General features: G+C 35.2%; 1 protein-coding gene and 1 non-coding gene across 12 annotated transcripts in view; both read right to left on the bottom strand.

The window, feature by feature from the left end:
- Positions 1 to 19741, bottom strand: part of LOC149122943 (uncharacterized) — a 77117-nt gene that overhangs the window by 56513 nt on the left and 863 nt on the right. For 2 of the 11 annotated variants that reach the window (XR_016217215.1, XR_016217217.1), the window contains exon 2: positions 8972 to 9143. The exons of 2 other annotated variants lie outside the window; for them this stretch is intronic. The gene's annotated coding sequence lies outside the window, so the exon portion shown is untranslated. 7 more of the 11 variants (XR_016217218.1, XR_016217220.1, XM_089309213.1 and 4 more) reach the window with 5 other exon arrangements.
- Positions 12708 to 12774, bottom strand: LOC127484054 (small nucleolar RNA SNORD64). The gene has a single exon (XR_007910835.1). It is a non-coding gene; the product is annotated as a small nucleolar RNA SNORD64 (small nucleolar RNA).

The raw sequence follows: 19741 nt of genomic DNA, 5'->3' as shown, positions 1-19741 counted from the left end.
TGAAAACAGAAAATCCTTGCCCCTAAAGAAAACCTTTGTATACACAATGTGGTATATCCTGCAGCATCTTGATCTAGTTCAGTGTATTTAAGAATGGCACTGTAACTATCAAGAATTTATCATCTTTATATAATGTTTATTATCTTCTTCATTCATTTGACAAAATATAATTGTCTGACACCTACCTCAATTTCCATCTTCAAACTTCTTTTTCTTGGGCATTCCAATACTGTTTCACTTAATTATTTGCGGCACTGCTGTCTAATAGCCTCTTCTTGAAATGACTAAAAAATTATCCATAATGGTCACAGGAAATACAAAGTTGAATAAAACAGCCCAACATTCCCATATTTACGGGTAAGGATGAGACAGGCACAAATGGCTGTCTCTTTAAAATGTCCTCTGTTGTTTAAATGTTCATATTGAAAAAAATATTTTAACATTTCAAGTGAAGAAAATAGAAAAATCTACTTATATTCTGATTATGCAGAACTTAAAATTTTTTGCCCTGTTCTTCCTGTCAGATTTCTATTCATATAAATCATTATGTTCATTCAAGATTTAGTCACAAAGCAATATGCAAATATGTAGATATACAGCCACTACCTTATATTTTATACATATAAAACTATCAAACAGAATATTGAAATGAGCATCTTAACTATTAGAAATATTAGAAATGTCAGAATATTATTTCCCATACAAAATTAACATTTTTTATACTTAGGTATTAACATTTCCAGTTAGAAAAACTGAGACTCTGGTGTATCCTCTGAAAACAGCTAATTGTTGTTAGTTGCTTAATACCATAATTGCAATTATCACTACAAAAGCAATGAAACACTTCCATATTGATTTCTTTTTACTAATGGATATTTCAGGAAAGAGTATAGCATATACTCATTTTTAAAGTGAAATTATTCTTCACTGTGAATTTCTGAAACTTGGAATGAAATTCAAGTTGTCAATTATGGCAATTTGATTGTCATTGCCAAATGGCTGTTCAAAAAATACTGATTTACATTTTAATCAATATCAAATATGATCTTTATCAGAAATATTCCTACTGTGCATTGGAGATAATGTTTGACATCTTTTTCTGATTATCATGCAAAACACCAATATCAAAAATATTTTATAAACATAGATTAGAAAAGAATAATCAGCTGTTTTGTTCTCACATAGATATATAAATACAGAAATAGATTAGAAAACAAATTGTTATCGATATGATTATTTAACATATTACCATACTTTCAGTTGTGGCAATAAGCAGGATCCTGGAAGTGTGTGCAAGTTTGAAATACTAGTTCCATAATTTTTAATAACAATTAAAATGTAAATTAATAAACAAAGAACTGACATAAGGGTTAGCCCCTTGAAAGAGCAATATCTGACATACCACTAAATCTGATTTTCAGTATTCATGTAAATATAAGCATATACATAAAAATTAAGTATAATAAAGTGTAGTAAGTAACAACAATAGGGGTATTTATCACTGATTAAAAAGGATATTTCCCTAGTGTATTCTCTTAGTCATACTAAGAGAAATATACTTTGGGATTCTTTGTTATAAGCATACTATACACTGAAAGAATAATAATTATTTTTCTTGTTAAGAAACTCTAACACTTGGTAGTGATGGGAACAATTTGATGAAACAGCACTCCTGAAAACACTCAAATGTTACAGTCTTAAGAGGCCCATTATTATGCAAAACACTTATAATGACATATTTACAAACTTATACTTTGTTGAGACACCATGCATCTGAAAAATCAGTTTTTTAAATTCAACATATTATCTACAAAGTTGTCTTCAACTTTCATACAAATCCAAATAAATACAAAACAGTATTAATTCCAAGAGGTAGAAGAAAAATTTCCTTAGAACACATTTCCTATTACAACTATAAAACTATGAGTTAGTATATTTTTTAAATATATAACCCATGCCCTAATCTATGGTTAGGATATAATACTTTAGATGAGAATACAATGTAAAAAATATATTCTTCTAATGTTTTCCTTCTATAACTATCCAATAAACAGATACTAAAATACCTACATCACAGAACTCACAATTTTATCAATTTCATTACCAAAATATTTGCAAAATACAATGAAACCATGAAATTTTACAATGACTTATTTACAAAATTATACTTTGTGAGACTCTGTACATCAAGACTAGGTGTTAAAAATTGTGTATCTGTGTACTATTTACAAAGTTGTCTTGAATATTGTCATGCAATCAAGTGAGCACATACAGAACTTTATATAGTTCCAAGAGGTAGAATAAAATATTTTTGATGAAGTATTTATGTCATATATTAACAGAAAGAAAAAGACAATAACAAAATATTCTATCAGGATGCTTATGACACCCAGAAAGGCAAAAATGAATTTACATAGCATTCCATGTTAGGCTTTTTTTTTTAAAACATGCAACTGATACTTCTAGAGGCACTAGATGTTTAATATTAAATACTTACAAATGTATTTGGTTATTTCTATGCAATGACAAAACACAAAATCGCATAATATAAAATGTAGGAAAAATGAACCACTATTGTGAATTTCTTTATATACAGGAAAGCAAAAAAGAACTCTATGTTCTTTAAATAGACACAAATTATACATAAAAAGAAAACAATTTAATGATTACAATCTAATTCTGCTTCTAAAAACACGTAAACCATTTTCTCTCTCTAGCTAACTCTATATATGCAAATAACATGTAAGCTGTTTAATAACTCAATATGCCAGAAATATTTGACAATCCCAATGAATACAATGAAAATACCACAAAATGAAGGCCGGCGCCATGTCTCAATAGGCTAATCCTCCACCTTGCGGCACTGGCACACTGGGTTCTAGTCCCGATCGGGGTGCCGGATTCTTTCCCGGTTGCCCCTCTGCTATGGCCTGGGAGTGCAGTGGAGGATGGCCCAAGTGTTTGGGCCCTGCACCCCATGGGAGACCAGGAGAAGCACCTGGCTCCTGCCATCGGATCAGCGCGATGTGCCGGCCGCAGCACGCCGGCTGCGGCAGCCATTGTAGGGTGAACCAATGGCAAAAGGAAGACCTTTCTCTCTGTCTCTTTCTCTCACTGTCCACTCTGCCTGTTAAAAGAAATAAAAAGAAAAAAAAAAAAAAAGAAAATACCACAAAATGAAAAAATCTGTGTTCATCATCTGTTTGTCAACAATCCATATATTTAAAAAGCCGAAACTTTATAGATGACTATGTCAAAACGTAGCCGTTTAATAGTAAATCTGACTGTGTATACTAGAATATATTCCTTCAAAGAAGTGTATTTTTCTACCCAGTATCCAAATTTCCTCTTTCCTCCACCCTTTGTATATATCATGAATAACCAGAAGAAAGGAGGTTGATGGCTCCAAAGTAATAAGTTAGAAATATTAACCTGATTTGATAAGTACATATGATGTATACACAGAAATATCACATAATTACTGAGAAATATGTGCAACTATTCTAATAATTTTTGAGACATATTTAAGGATGAACAAAAACGATCATACAAAAATAAAAATCTGTTTTTCCTTAAGTGAAAAGAAAAAAAAAACACCAGAGGGCCACCCAAGTCTAGCTCTTAAAATTTCAAAGTTAAACATTTCAACTTCTTATATATAATTTAGCAGTCACAATTTATATAATAGATGAAAATACCATGATTGCATATTGCAGATGAGATCAAAATACATCCAACAGCCTTTATTCATATAATCTCCAAAATATATAGAAGTTAATTCATATTAGTAAAAGGTTGTGATTTTTAAAAATGTATATCAGCTGTATGTATGTAGACACAAAGAGGTTTTTAACATATAAATCACTACATATATGGCATTCAAAAATTGCCACTTATTACAGAGGTTTGTTCTAACATTTCACTTTAACAAACAAAAACCCTATACTTTTGAGAAAAACAGTCACAGAATGTAACAGAAATTTCTTTTGCATCTACAAGTGTGAAGGACACAATTACATGCACACAACTAGCAGTGAAATAAACCTCCCCATACAGTCTCAATGTAAACATAGTAGGGTTAACATTTCCATGAGCAATAGAGCTTCGCTATACTCTATCTGCCTGTCCCATTACCCCAAAACCTAATACATAGAGAAGAGCTACCAATGAGAATGGAAAAAAAGTACGCAAATTTATGTGCAAACAAATATGTCCAAACATAAATTAACAAAGATTATCTTATTGAAAAACCTTTAAGGATTCATACGAAACATACAAAAACCTAAGCTAATTAACAAAGATACTAACTCTATTGGTTATATACTAACTCTAACATTTGCGTCACAAGGAAAATTTCCCAATATGACTGACACTGCAAATACAAAAAAATCTAAGACATGAATGTTCTATATAAAGCAAGGTTAAAACATAGTCTCAATGAACCAAATAAATCTCAAAGATAGTCTAGCAATTTAATTGTCAAACTAACGTGTTTCTACTTGTACATAGCAATCTGTTATTCAAAACATATACAACTACCAGCAATATGAAGACAGACCTGTTTATCATATCTGGCATCAATAAACGTCTTCTAGCAATTGAATGAAATTTCTATGATTTTAATAAATTTTACACTGGATATTAATGTGAATACAACCCTGTATATACATGTGTGTTCAGAGATCTCTATAATCCCAAAAAATGTTAAAGGGAAATAACTATATGCTATGTATACTTATCTACTTTTAACAAAAACACCCCTTAGGTTATTCAACTATTGGAAAGAAGACTTTAACTGTGTAAATATTTAGAAGACATGCAAATAATGCAACACCAACATTTTTCATAATGTAATCAGTCTATTATATAACACTATTACAGTGGTCAGCCAATAATCTACTAGATATATTATAATTGTTATCACCCACATAAAACTTACAAATTCCTGTTACAAGCATGTCTATATTAAATAGAAAATAAAAATATTATTGAATAAAATCGAATTCAATTGGGAAATAAAAACTTATCTAAACCATGATATTTGGACACATGTTGATTTTATGTTATACTCAAGAACAGTGTGGATTTTCATATAAACTATAAATCAGAGCAGACCAAAAGTTGCAATGTCATTTCTACTAGGTTGCATCTGTCAAAGTCTCACTGTCTTCTATGATAAATAAATAGATGTATATATATTTAGGATACTATAATAATATTTCCTATAATTATGACAACCTAAAATTTGAGCCAAATGATACAATGAGCATGGGTTTTTCAAACAAATTGGCTATATTGTAGCACTTTCATAGGAATTTATAATGTTTATATCCATATATCTAAAATATCATTTTTAAATTATTTAAAATGGTAACATTGTTCGTAATAAATATTCAACAGTATCTACCACTTAGTGATTCATATTGAGAGGCCATTTACTGAATTAATGTTCAGTGTTACTTAATAATCCCATAGGCAAAGTAGGGAAGAAAGTCTGCCTCTTTAACATTAGGATATTTACAATTTGTATGTATTCATTTGCACCCAACATATATTCATGGAATAAAGCCTAGAAGCCATATAAAAACCATATTGTCACAAGTTTCTCAAAATTCTACTCTTTCTTCTATTTTTAGCTACCAAGGAAATAAATGTCAGTCCAAACATTTGATTCTACCTCCAAATTTTCAAATTACAAATTTAAGATCAGTATCAGTTCCTTTTTTATAATATATGGGATAACAGAAAAGAACACCCATCCCTGAATACCTAAGTTTTGACGGAAGTTGATTTCTTGAAATTCCATCATTACAAAAAATCTTATACCATATTAATTTTAAAACAAAGAAGTCTCACATCTACATTTACAAATTCCATACACAGCAGCCTTCATAAAATTCTTCATAACATTTTACACTTAAATTTCTCCCCGGGGGGGGGAAATCCACAGCAAAAATCCAATAAAATTTTTTTTACATATATCATTGAGATATTCTAACAATTCCATTTCTATAACCCAGCACTGAAATATTTATACTTTTTAGCAACTTTGCATTAGAAATCTACCTCAGCAAATGTCATAAACAATATTTTGTATTTTATATAATGTTGTCAAATGCACATGAACAATGTCTTATTTTTTAATCAACATAAACCATTTCCATGACCCCTTGCTTCCTACTGCCCTTTATCAATCAAAAACCGAATGCAGAATTGTATATAGATTTGACTGAGAATGCCTCCCTATGTTTCAAAGGACAATTTTACCATTTTTAACAATGTCGATACAAAGCCAGGCATGTCATGACAGCAATCATTAGAAAGATTCATTTAAAAAATTAAGTATTTCTGTCTGATTACATCGATTTCTAGAGATCAAGCCAATAAAAATAAAACATGAATCAGTAAAAAAGCTGCATATATAATTTCATTCTCTGCCTCTTACGCTCCAAAGAACAGTTTGTACACATCCAAGATGAAATGACAATTTATATTTGTTTCAATACCACTATTCAGTTTTTCCCAAGTACTTAAACAAAATACATGAGCTAAATATGTTCAGAATTGAACTATCAATAAATATAATTTGAAGAGTTAGAGGTGTTTTTTAATTCTAGAAGGAAGGAGTAGTGTCGGTTTAATGCATATCCTTACAAATATTGTACATGCAGTACTTCTACTGGTAAACCTTTCAAAGGCACCTGGGTACTCCATTACAAGAAAAACAAACATTCTTCATTTTTCTTTCTCCAAGTCCAAAGATTATACAATGGAATATTAAGTATTTGAATGACAAGATGAAGCACAAGGTAGTAGTAATCTGTTGTGAGAGGTTTTGTAGCCAGTGCAGCTTTTAGCTAAAACCACCAAGTGATTCCTTCCCTTTCTAGGAATATATTCCTGTAGAGTTAGCTTGTCAATTTGCGTTTGTGTGTACGAGCTCAGATATTTGAAGTTTTATATACTTGAAATTATTTCCAATTTGAAGGATAGTACTTAAATGTACTGCCTAGCAGTGATTCAGAGGCCATTTTGGAGAGAAATCTGGAAAATTGCTGTCCTGATGCCTGCACTGCAAAGTATCCGGAGATTGGTTTTACAATTTTACAATTTCATCCTCACCAGACACCGTCTGTAAAGATTTATCTTTCCATAGCAGACCGAAATAAAAATCATCCAGAAGTGCCAGAAGAACCTGTGACTTCAGTTTTATCAGATCAGGGCAATCACTCAGGATGTAAGTTCAGCTTATGAATGTCAATGGAAAACAGGTTTGCAATTCTACCATAAACCATCATAGGTTGTGGTATGTTTCCTGCTGCACAAATTTCTGGAAACTCTTAAGGAACAGATGATGAAAGTAAAAGAATGCTGCAAAATGAATGAATCCAAATGTTCAGTGCCTACAAATGGTAGATTTCCAGTTTTCACTATGACAAAGCATACTCAAAATATTATCAGTTTAATTTTTGTAATCTTTGTCCTCTTCTTTGATTATATTCCTAACATTCCTGAAATAGGCCAACTTCAGATTAATCAAGAAAACCTAATGAGATTTGTTCTATCTTCATGAACACTGCTCCTCAGATAGATGAATTGAAAAGTCTGATGTTAGAAGCAAGGGAAAGAGATTCAAGATTATAAACATAGTTTAGGTAAAAAGACCCTCAGGTAGAAGAGTAGCTCCACAATAGTCACATAATCATCTGTGAACAGTGTCCGATGTGTAGGTTTCTAGAGGATGTCCTGATCTATGTTTCATGGGACAAATTTTTTCTAATAAATGAATCAGAGCTCTTTATCTCACTTCAGGCTGGCATCTTTCTACATCTTGTCAGAATTAATATTCAAATATGCTACAGTAAATTCCAGTTATTTCTTGTTGAATTATGTTTTTTACATTTTAATGATTTTCAATCTTTTACACTGAGTTCCAGATGCGTATTACAGTAATCAATACACTAATCTCTTTTGCCAACCCTTAAATGACAGATACATTCTCATTTGTTTTAATGTAGTCATTTATTACCCTACCCACTAACAATTTTGTATTATTTTCCTCAATAGCAGTGCCACCCTAACTTCTAAAATTTATACAAAGAACAGATGCCTTCAAAAGAAACTGGGTATATTTATTCTCCAGTGAGCTAGCCTGAACCAGGAAGACATTTAGTAAAAAACAGAAGATTCCCATTCCTCTTTCCACAACCCTGATATCTTGTAAGTGCCTCATTAACTGATGAAATAGGGAACTATAGTTTAACACAAGAGTATTGCTCCAATTTCTAACTGTTCTCGATCTATAAACTCTAACAAAGAATAAGAGAAATTGGGGGTTAACAATGGAAGTCAAACATTGTCACTTTTCTTTTTGTGGGCACATTTCTTGTACCACCATGTATTTAACCTAATTTTGGTTATAGAGCAGAACAAAATTTGCCTACCCATCAAGCACATAAAGTGCTATTATGTGAAGCCTTGGAGAAAAATAAAAAGGGGACACAGGCATTTAGCAAACCATTATGTTTTCTCTATAAAAGAACAGTATCATAAATCAATTTTATAGACTCTTGGAGCTATATTTTCAAACTCTGACATGCATCTTAAATAAATGAAATGTGTTCTTAAGTCAAGAATTCTGTGAAAATACTACTATGACTTCAACAATTTCTTACAGAATTATTTTGTTGCTGTTTGTTCCCTTATCATTATTTAGGATCACAATTCACTTGGTAGATAAAATTCTCGATCTATGTAAAATTTCAAGCCTTGATTTTCAGCCGAGCTCACTAGAGAGGATTGCACATTATACAATTGATAATTAGAATGAAAATGTATCATGTGTCACACTTTTTAGCAAAAATAACAAAATAATTGTATTAATTCTCAGTAAAATCACATAAAAGCCACATTTTAAAAGTCTTCAGTGGTATCTTCTTATTTTATTCAATCCATCCCAAAAAGGAGTCACCTTGTTTGAAATCTGTGTTTCTTGTTCAGTTGCTTTATCATGGGGAATGACTAAGACTTAATCTTAATAGGTCCATATTCTTCAGCATTTCCAACCCAGTGGAGTACCAATGAAAGTGGATAATTTTACAAAGTAGCTATACACTCTGTTATAACACCATTCCAGTGGAGAACTGCCATGAGAAAACAAAAAAAAAATCAAGAACCAAATAAAACATTTATAGCTACACTATAATAGTGATATATAAATTTCCCACAACAAACCCAACTCAAATGAATACAGGGAAATTGCCAAACATGGACCACATAAAATAACCAAAAGTTGGAGGCTGGAATGAAACAAAAAAACTATTCTTGCTTACAAAATATTGATATGATGAGCTCAGTATTTAAGAATAGGGTTACCTTTTCCTCAAAATGATAAATATTAGGTCAAAACTGTCATGTCTAGGTATCAACAGAGTATTCACAAAGACCACATCATCTTTTTATACTGTACTGCTTTCTGAAATTTTAACTCATTTATCTTTTACTATCCAATGTGATTTCAGTTGATTAATATAATTTAGTGAAACTTGCATTAAAAATTTTCATTCTTGATTCACTATTAGAATTTATCAAAAATAATTTTACTTCTTCAAAAGAGAAGCATAATTTAATTGTATGTTACCAATTTGTTCTGAAAATTATATATATTCATATTCCCAAGGAAATTAAACATTTATGTCTTTCCAGACATTTGACCATAGTATCTACTAACATTAATTCTTGTTTCTTACAACCTTTACAAGAAAAAAAAAACATTTCATACTGATTGTGATTTTTCAGACAACTTTCTTTCAGTATCTTCACATATAAAAATGTTGTATTTTAAGAAAATGAATGTTGCATACTGAATGCAGTTATTTTCTAAATGTTGTACCTTAACTGGTAGCATTTCAGGGTACAATTAAGGGACCGGCACTGTGGCATAGTGGGTAAAGCTGCCGCTTGCTGCTCCACTTCTGATCCAGCTCTCTGCCGTGGCCTGGGAATGCAGTAGAAGATGGCCCCTGCACCCAAGTGAGAACCTGGCTCCTGGCCTCAGATGGGCGCAGCTCTGGCCTTTGCAGCCATTTGGGGAGTAAACCAGCAGATGGAAGACCTCTCTCTATCTTTCTCTCTCTCTCCCTCTTTCTGCCTCTCCTTCTCTCTGTGTAACTCTGAATTTCAAATAAATAAATAAATCTTAGAAAAAAAAAAAAGACTTCCAGGAGAAGTTTGAGAATGACTGACTTAACCAAAGTTGATTAGAAATATATAGACCTTTATCTATTCTAATAACTTTAGATATTTTTATCAACACTTCTTACTAATCATAGTAATCTCAACAAGATATGATCCTACCTATAAGGTCATCTCTAGAAAAGTGACAAGTAAATACTAAAATACACATCTGGCTGAGAGATGTAATTGATGATACAAATGACAATTCTTAATCTTCCCTATCCCCATTGTTCCAAAATTCAAACTTATTGTCAAAAGGTAAAACACATCACCACTACTCTGTTTACTTCTTACAATTCAAGTCCAAAAACTTTCTTTACTCTTTTTCTCTCCACTCACTTACTAATAACTCATTCCTTCCATTAATCTCTCATCATATTATCTTTGATCACACACATAGTTTTCTGGAACGAAGATTCCCTTTAAATAGAAACATCAACAAGTGGAAGAAATAAACAAACCTTATCACAAAGCCAACCCTTCACACACTATCCAACCCTTAACACACACATACAAAAAAAAAAAAAAACACTATTCTCTTCTGCAGATTCTAATTAGTTTATTTAGTTCAGCTGTGAATAATAATAACAATCATGTCATAAATGGGGTTATTTGGACTGAAGCAGCAACTGCTACTGTGGCTTCTAGGTTGCACCAAACATCCTGTGGTCAAGGAACTGATGCCGACACTATACAGCAACAGAGCTCACATTAAACACTTCCTTTCTCATTATATGGCTTTCCTCTAATCTAATTCAGGAAGAAGGTAACTTACTTCTCAGCCTATGCAAATATAGCCCTAACAACCATAATTAGGAACACTAAGAAAATGTCAAGAAATCCTGGAACTTACAAATGTAGTTACCATTTCAAGCAGAAATCAATAAAGTAAAAAATTATACAAGAACTTCTCCACTTCACTTTTAAATAAATGTTTATTTCTTTGAACCTCAAAAGCTTTTCACTGTAAACTAGTCTCTTAGCATATGGGCACAAAGACCCACAGATCATTTATTAACATGCACACATTGATAAAAAAGATTACATTCAGATCTTATCAACTAATTAAGATCATTTGAGAATAAGGTATTGCTACATTCAACTCTCTGTGGTAAATATTCAATAGTCTATTTTAAAATTAACTGAAAAATCACTATTGCTCACTCATAAAAAAGTACCAAAGCTAAAGCATATAGGCATAGGACCTAACTACACAATATCAATCACAGATTTAAAAAAGGTGTGGGGAGAGGACACTGGTTCATATCCAGGCTGCTCTACTTTGATCCAGCTCCCTGTTAAGGCCTGGGAAAAGCAGCAGGAGATGGCTCTAATGTTTGGGCTCCTGCCCCACACATGGTAGACATGGAACAAGCTCCTCATTCATGGCTTTTGCCTGGCACAGCCCTGACCACTGCAGCCATCGGGGGATTGAACCAGCGGAGGAACTCTCTCTCTGTTTCTCCCTGACTTTCAAATAAATAAATATTTTAAAATAAAACACTCATCACTCATAAAAGCAAAAATAAAGAGAATAATGTGAGATAAGAGAAGTGATACAAGAAATACAAAGTATTTAGCAAATCATTTCATAGCTCTGGGACTCAGCATCAATTACTACAGAATGCTAATTACATTTCCTTAACTGAATTATCAAAGGTCAAAATTTCTAAATCACCATTTATGCCTTGCCAAGTTAGAGAAAATGGTAACTTACTGGGAGGATAATTAATCTTTCTGAATGTATATTTAGCATTCTGCAAAATTATAAATCAAGGGAAGTCCCACCTTAGAGCAAAATGATGGCTCACTAACAAACCAGCAGTTTCTAATATTTCTGATTAATGGAGAACCTGCTTCCAAGGTAGGGTTTGGGAACAAATTGTTGAGAACTGGGTGACGTTAGTAACAGGGAAAAAAGTGTAACTTTTAAATCTGTACTCTTGAATTTATCACTCAAACATTCGGTGTAAAACACAAAGGTAGGGGACTGGCAATGTGATGTAGCAGGTAAATCTGCAGCCTACAGTGCCAGCAACCCATATGGGTCTGGGCTGCTCCACTTAATACTTTGCTCCCTGTTAATGTGCCTGGGAAAGCAGTGGAGGAGAGCCTAAGTGCTTCGCCGACTGCACTCATGTGGGAGACCTAGAGGAAGCTCCTAGCTCCTGATCAGCTCAGTTCCCATCGTTGCAGCCATTTGAGTAGTGAACCAGCAGATGGAAGGTTTCTCTCTCTCTGCATCTGCCTCTCTGTAACTCTACCTTTCAAATAAATAAATCTTTAAGACAAAGAAAGGTACACTATATCAATGCTTTGAATATAGAAGATCTTCTACAAAGGGAACTGTATTAGTAGATACGGAAACAATTCCCTGCTACTACAGTAGAAAAACCTACAGTTCTATTAAAGTATTGATAGGAAATGCTCATAAAATTTATGTCCTGAGTCCTTGGACTGACACTTAGGCTGGACTTCAGAGTAATCACATGGAGCCTCCCTTCATTATGCTCAGTAAATACAGCTCATCATAAATCCAGCCCAGATCTTTCCAAGGTCTTCCTCAACCACTAAGGCAACTTTGTAAAAGTATTAATACCTGCAAAAAGTACATTTCTACTCATACTCCTTTGCCCTGGGAGAATAATCCACTTTGTGACAATGGATGTGAAACAGAAACAAAGTAATTCAAGAGACAGAATTATAAGGAAAAGAGAGACAAAACACACACACACACACAGCCTTGGCAATATGCCAGAATAATACTGAGATCATTGGTTTTATAAAATTAAACATAATACTAACAAATTGCCACACGCAACGAAATAAATTGAAATTAATACACTGAAAGTGAAAATAATAAAGTGTCACCACAGTCAAATGACATAGATATTAGTAACTTTCTATTCTCCCCAAACTTTTACAAACTAATTCAAGGACTTAAAATTAGACTGAAAACATTCAAAGTATCCCTGAGTTATATGTAAACTAAAGAATGAAATAACCAAGGTGAACAATTAAATAAAATTGCTAAATAAGAGCCAGGGCAAACATGAAGCACGAAGTACAACAAAACTATCCTAAAGTTCTAAGATAAGTTCTCACATCTCAGATACAAGGATCCCAAGTATTTCTGTGGCACAGTTTAAATTATAACAGAAATAACAGAATCCAAACCACTCTTCCCACTACATGTCACACAGTTAACATGAAATTAATAATTTTAGAAACTGCAATGTATTTCTGCTACCAAACCACAAAATGGTTTAATAGAAAAAGAACTCTTTGGAACTAGTACCACGGCTTAGTGGGTAAAGCTGCTTGCCTACAATGCCATCATCCCATATGGGTGCTGGTTCGGCTACCACGTGCTCTACTTCAGATCCAGCTTCCTATTGATGGCCTGAGAAAAGCATTGGAAGATGGCCCTAGTACTTGGGCCCCTGCCACCTATGTGGGAAGACCCAGATGAAGCTCTTGGCTCCTGGCTTCAGCCTAGCTCAGTCCTGGATATTGTTTCCACTTGTGGAGTGAATCAGTTGATGGAAGACCTCTCTCTCTGTCTCTCCCATATTCCTCTGTAACTCTTTCAAAAAAGTCAATCTTAAAGAAAAGGAATTCTTTAAATATCAACACAAATAAATTATATAAGATGGGAAAGCAAATAATCCAAACAATTCAAATACATAAAATGTCTACCCTCACCAGCTCATTAACGCACAATGACCCCCATTCATCAAATATCCAGTTGCGCTATGGAACCACTTAGAATCTATCTCATCTGATTCTTGAATCATGAGCACTTAACCACTAGCTCACATATTTATATTTAAGAGGCACAGTAAGAGACAAGGAGGGAAAAAGGGGGAGAGAAACAAAGATAAATCTTCCATCTGCTAGTTGAAGGACCAAATGGCCACAGCAGTCAAGGCTGGCCCAGGCCAAAGCCAGGAGCCAGAAATTCCTTCTGAGTCTCCTACATTGGTGACAGGAACCCAAGTACTTAGGCTATCATCCCCCGCCTTTTCTATCATATTAGTAAGAAGCTGATCAGAAGCCATGTTGCCTGGACTTGAATTAGCACTGATATGGGATATGGGTATCCCACACAGCAGCTTAATCCACTGCACCACAATGCCCATCACATCCTCAAGAATTTTTAACTTAATATTCCTCAACAACATAATTCATTTCAACATGCTTTTCCTACTAAGTATTCCTATTCTACATTATTAATAATTTTTTTAAAGATTTGTCTATTTTATTTGAAAGGCAGAGTTATGGAGAGGGGAGATATTTTCTGTCTGCTGGTTTTCTCTCCAACTGGCCATAACAGCAGGGCTAGGCCAGGCCGAAGCCAAGAGACAGAAGCTTCATCTGGATCTTTTAAGTGTTTGCAGTGGCCCAAGTGTTTGGGCCATCTTGTGCTGTTTTCCCAAGACTTGAACTGGTGCCCATGGGGGATGCCAGCATTTCAGGCAGCAGATGAACCTGCCATGCCACAACACTAGCCCCCATTATTAATCCTTAAATCAAATAAAAGTACGTATCACAGGCATATATAATTTCCTTTTTTCCTAACAGCTTCAAGATTTGTGACAAGCCTGCGTTCTGTAAGCCATTTTTCCAACAGTTTGTTGTTTGGTTCACATATGGATCACATACTGATAATTCTTACACTTCCAACTTTTTCAGTATTTGTTATGGGATCTCTGGTGATTTTTGATATTGCTATTCTGTTTTTGGCACCATGAAATGTGCCCAAAGACAGCAAATTTCAGAGAAAAATGTGTGTGCAGAATGATCCACTAACCAGTCGTTTCTTCACCATCCCCTCACTCCATAGACCTCCCCAATACCTGAGAAACAACAATATTGAAATTAAGCTAATTAATAACTCTAAAATGTTCAAGTGAAAATGACAGCTTCATATCTCTTACTATAAATCAAAAGCTAGAGATGCAGGGAAAAGATTAGTAGAGTGGCTTGGGTTGCTGTGATGAGACCTGGGTCCCATATCAGAATGTCTGTGTTTGACACCTGGCTATGCCCCTAACTTTAGCTTCCTGATTATACAGAGGTTGGGAGGCAGCAATGGTGGCTCAATAATTGGCCTCCTAAGTGAGCTTCCATTGGTCCTGCTCTAGCTGTTGCAAACATCAGAATAGTAAAACATATGGGAACTTTCTGTATCTAAAGTAAATGAATAAACATTTTTTAAAAGTTAGAAATGGTTAAGGTTATTGAGAAAGCATGATGAAAGCAGAAACCAAAGCATAGGCCTCGCACACCAGACAATTTCCCTAGTCATGAATCCAAGTTCTTGAAAGAAAAGTGCTACTCCATGAACACAAGAATGGTGAGAGAGTACAGCATCCTTATTGTTGATAATGAAGTTTTTAATGGTCTGGACCACTCTAAGCCATACCAAGACCCTAACAAATCTTCAATTCTGTAAAAGCTGAAAAAGGTAAGGAAGCTGCAGATTAACAATCTAAAGTATCAGAGGTTGGTTCTTGAGGTTTAAACAAATAAGCCATCTCCATAACATAAATGTGATACTGTAGAAGTGCCAAGAAGTTATCATGGTCTAAGACAACTGATGAAGGTAGCTACATCACAACTTAGAAACAGATTTTCAACAGACAATGCAGCCTCTATTGGAAGATGGCAACTAGGACTTTTACAGATAGAAAGGTCAAGTTGACTCCTGGTTTGAAAGGATAGAAGTGACTCTCCTATTAGGGGATTATTTTAGTTGTTGGCCTTAAAATGGAACTAACACGTACTTACTATTCTGAAAATCCTAGGGCCCTGGGATTTACACTACATCTACCCTGCCTGTGCTCTATAAACAGAACAGTGAAGTTTGTATACAACACATATGTTTACAACATGGTTTATTGGATATTTCAAATCAACTGTTGAGAACTACTTGTAATAGAAGTATTCCTCTTTAAATATTACTCAATGACAAAGCACTTGGCCAATCAAGTTGTTCTCAATGCCTGCTAATTCAGATCCTTTTCTGCAGCCCATGAATCAAGTAACACTGTCTTTCAAGTAAAGAATTAAATGTCATAATACTACAGCTGCCATAAATTAAGTCCTTTGATGTATCTGAGAAAAGCAAATTGAAAACCTTCTGAGGGCCAGATTTTTACTGCAGTACATTAAACCATTGGTTGAAACACATCCCATATCAGAGTGGCATGATGCTTAAAGTCCTGGCTACTCTGCTTCTGACCCAGCTCCCTGCTGATTAGCCTAGGGAAGCAGTGAAAGATGGCACAATTACTCAGGCTCCTGCCATCCACATGGGATACCTGAATGGAGTTCTAGGTTCCTAGCTTTGGCTTGGCCCAGCCCCAGTTGTCATAGCTATTTGGGGAATAAACCAGTAGTTTTAAGATTTCTATCACTCTGCATTTAAAATAAGCACAAAAAAGATTTATAGAAATAATTCACCTTTATTGATGTCATTAAAATCACTTGTATTTAAAGGAGGAGGTAAAATGATCAACATTTATAAGTGTATTTCAACCCTCACAGATATTTGAGGGGCTCAAGACTTCAATGGAGGCAGTAACTGCAAATGTAGTGAAAAAAAATAATTATAACTAGACTTGGAGACTGACGATGTGACTGAACTGATGTAATATCATAATAAAATGAATAAAGAGTTGCTTTTTATGTTTCAGTCAAGAAAATGGTATCTTGAGGCCACTGGGCTGGCATAACCAGTTACATTGCTACTTGTGACTTCGATATCCTATATTGGGATGCTATTTCAAGTTCCAGTGCTTCTCTTCAGATGCAAATCCCCACTAATATGCCTGGTAAAACAATGGCTGATGTCCCAAGAACTTGGGTCCTTGCCAACTACAAATGGGACCAAGATGGTATTCTGGGTTCCTGGCTTTGCCCTGGCCCAGCCCCAGCTGTTGCAGACATTTGGAGAATGAATCAGAAGATGGAAGATCTTTCTATACCATTTTCTCCCTCTGTTGCTAGGTCTTCTAACTGAATAAATCTTTTTAAAGATTTAAAAATTGGGGTCGGTGCTGTGGTGTAGCAGGTAAAGCCGTTGCATGCAATGCCAGCATCCCTTATCAGCACCGGTTCAAGTCCCAGTTGCTCCATTTCCAATCCAGCTCTCTGCTATAGCCTGGGAAAGCAGTAGAAGATGGCCCAAGTCCTTGGGCTCCTGCACCCGCATGGGTAGACCCAGAGGAAGCTCCTGGCTCCTGGCTTTGGATCAGCTCAGCTCTAGCTGTTGCAGCAAATTGGGGAGTGAACCAGTGGATGGAAGACCTCTCTCTCTCTCTCTCTCTCTCTCCTCTCTCCTCTCTCCGTTAACTCTGACTTCCAAGTAAGTAAATAAATCTTAAAAAAATTAAAGATTTATTTATCTATCTGAAAGGCAGAGCCACAGAGATAGCAATCCTCTATTTGTGAGCCCACTCTCCAAATGGCCACAACTACCAGAGCTAGGCCAATCCAAGGCCAGGAACCAGGGCCCTCTTCTAGGTCTCCCATGTGGGTGCAGTCACCCAAGCACTTGAGCCATCTTCTACTGCCCTTACAGGCACACCATTAGGGAGCTGGATTGTAAGCAGAGCAGCCAGAACTCCAACCCACACCCACGTCGGATGCTGGAACTGCAGGCAGCGGCAACTTTACCTGCTATGTCACAGTGCCAGTCCCTAAATAAATAAATCTTTACAAAATAAAGTCTGGGCTAGCACTGTGGCACAGTGGGTTAAAGCCCTGGCCTGCAGAGCTGGTTCAAGTCCTGGCTGCTCCACTTCTGATCCAGCTCTCTGCTATGGCTTGGGAAAGCAGCAGAGGATGGTCCTAGTCCTTGGGAGACCTAGAAGAAGTTCCAGGCTACTGGCTTCAGATTATCTCAGCTCCAGCCATTATGGTCATTTGGGAAAGTGAACCAGGGGATAGAAGATCTCTCTCTCTGTCTCTGCCTCTCTGTAACTCTTCCTTTTAAATGAATACATCTTTAAAAAAATAAAAAGTGGTATCTTGAGTTATACTCTTCTGAGACAAATTCTGTGAATATTGTAGAACTGGCAACAAAGGATTCGGAACACTATCATAATTTAGTTGACAAACCAGCTGCAAGGTTTAGGAGTACTGACCCTATCTATAAAGGCAGTTCTACTGTGGGTAATTTTTTGTCCATTGGGGCAGGCATTTGACCCAGCAATTAGGATGCCAGGTAAGAAACCCACATCTAAATAAGAATGCCTGGATTCAATATCTGCCTCTTGTTCCTGATTCCAGCTTCCTGCAATGTAGGAAGCAGTGATAATGGCTGTTCCTGTTACCCACATGGGAGACCTGGATTGATTCCTCAGCTTCTTGATTTGGCCAGCTGTGAAGCAGTAGATGGAAGATCTCTCTCTTTCCTTACGTCTCTCCCTCTGTCTCTCTGCCTCATAAAAAGAAATAAAAGAAAGGAAAGCAATAAAATCTTTAAAAAATCTTTCTGTCTTTCCCTCTCACTATCTGTAACTCTGCCTCTCAAATAAATAAATATCTTAAAAAAGGAAAGCAAGCTTTCAAATAGCACATATATACACAATAATGAGAAATCTATTTTGAAAAGATTCAATCAACTCTTGTTATATTTTAAGGAATTGTCAGAGGCCGGTGCTGTGGCACTGCAGGTTAAAGCCCCTGGCTGCAGCGCTGGAATCTCATATGGGCACTTTTTCTCATATGGGCTCCACTTCCAATCCAGCTGCCTGCTAATTTACCTGGGAAAGCAGCAGAGGATGTCTGGTGCCACATGGGATGCTGGCACTGCAAGTGTCACCTAACCTGCTGTGCCATAGCACAGGCCCTCCTTTTGTCCTTAAAAGCTGAAACTCCCCAGCATAGTTCCACATTCCTTTTCAAGTACTATTCCTTTGTTATATGGTCAGAAAACTCTTGGTTTGCCTCATAAGTATGTTTTGCAATAACTTGATTGTTGGCTATATTATCATCCAAGCACTTCAGCCATTTCCACAGGCACATCGCAGGGAGCTGGATCAGAACTGGAGCAGCTGGGTTTCTAACCAGCACCCACATAAGATGCTGGCATCACAGGCAGTGGCTTAACTGCTATGCACCACAATGCCAGCCCCTTGAATGTACATTTTTTAGGTATAATGCTATTACTGCACACATAAGAGTCTTCAGCATAATGTAAATATAACTATTATATTCATTGAAAAACCAAAAATCCCCTGTCCCTTGTTTAAAGTAATCACTTTATTGTAGTGGTCTAAGACTAAACTAGAAATAATTCTGAATTATGCCTGTTTATTAGCATAGTGGAGGCCAATGCCTGACAAAAATGACATAAAATGTAGGACTATTGTAACTGTTTTTGTTTCTCTGTATTCCCCTCCTTGATATATCTCTTCATGTAGAACATATATATCCAGGAATTTATCTCAAATATTTATCTTAAATTAAGCACCCCATGTCAATAAGGACTTCC

Source organism: Oryctolagus cuniculus, chromosome 12 (assembly GCF_051225735.1).
Source record: "Oryctolagus cuniculus isolate XC-2025 breed Fujian yellow rabbit chromosome 12, ASM5122573v1, whole genome shotgun sequence".
NCBI classification, from domain to species: Eukaryota; Metazoa; Chordata; class Mammalia; order Lagomorpha; family Leporidae; genus Oryctolagus; species Oryctolagus cuniculus.
This window is presented reverse-complemented; position numbering and strand designations above follow the sequence as displayed.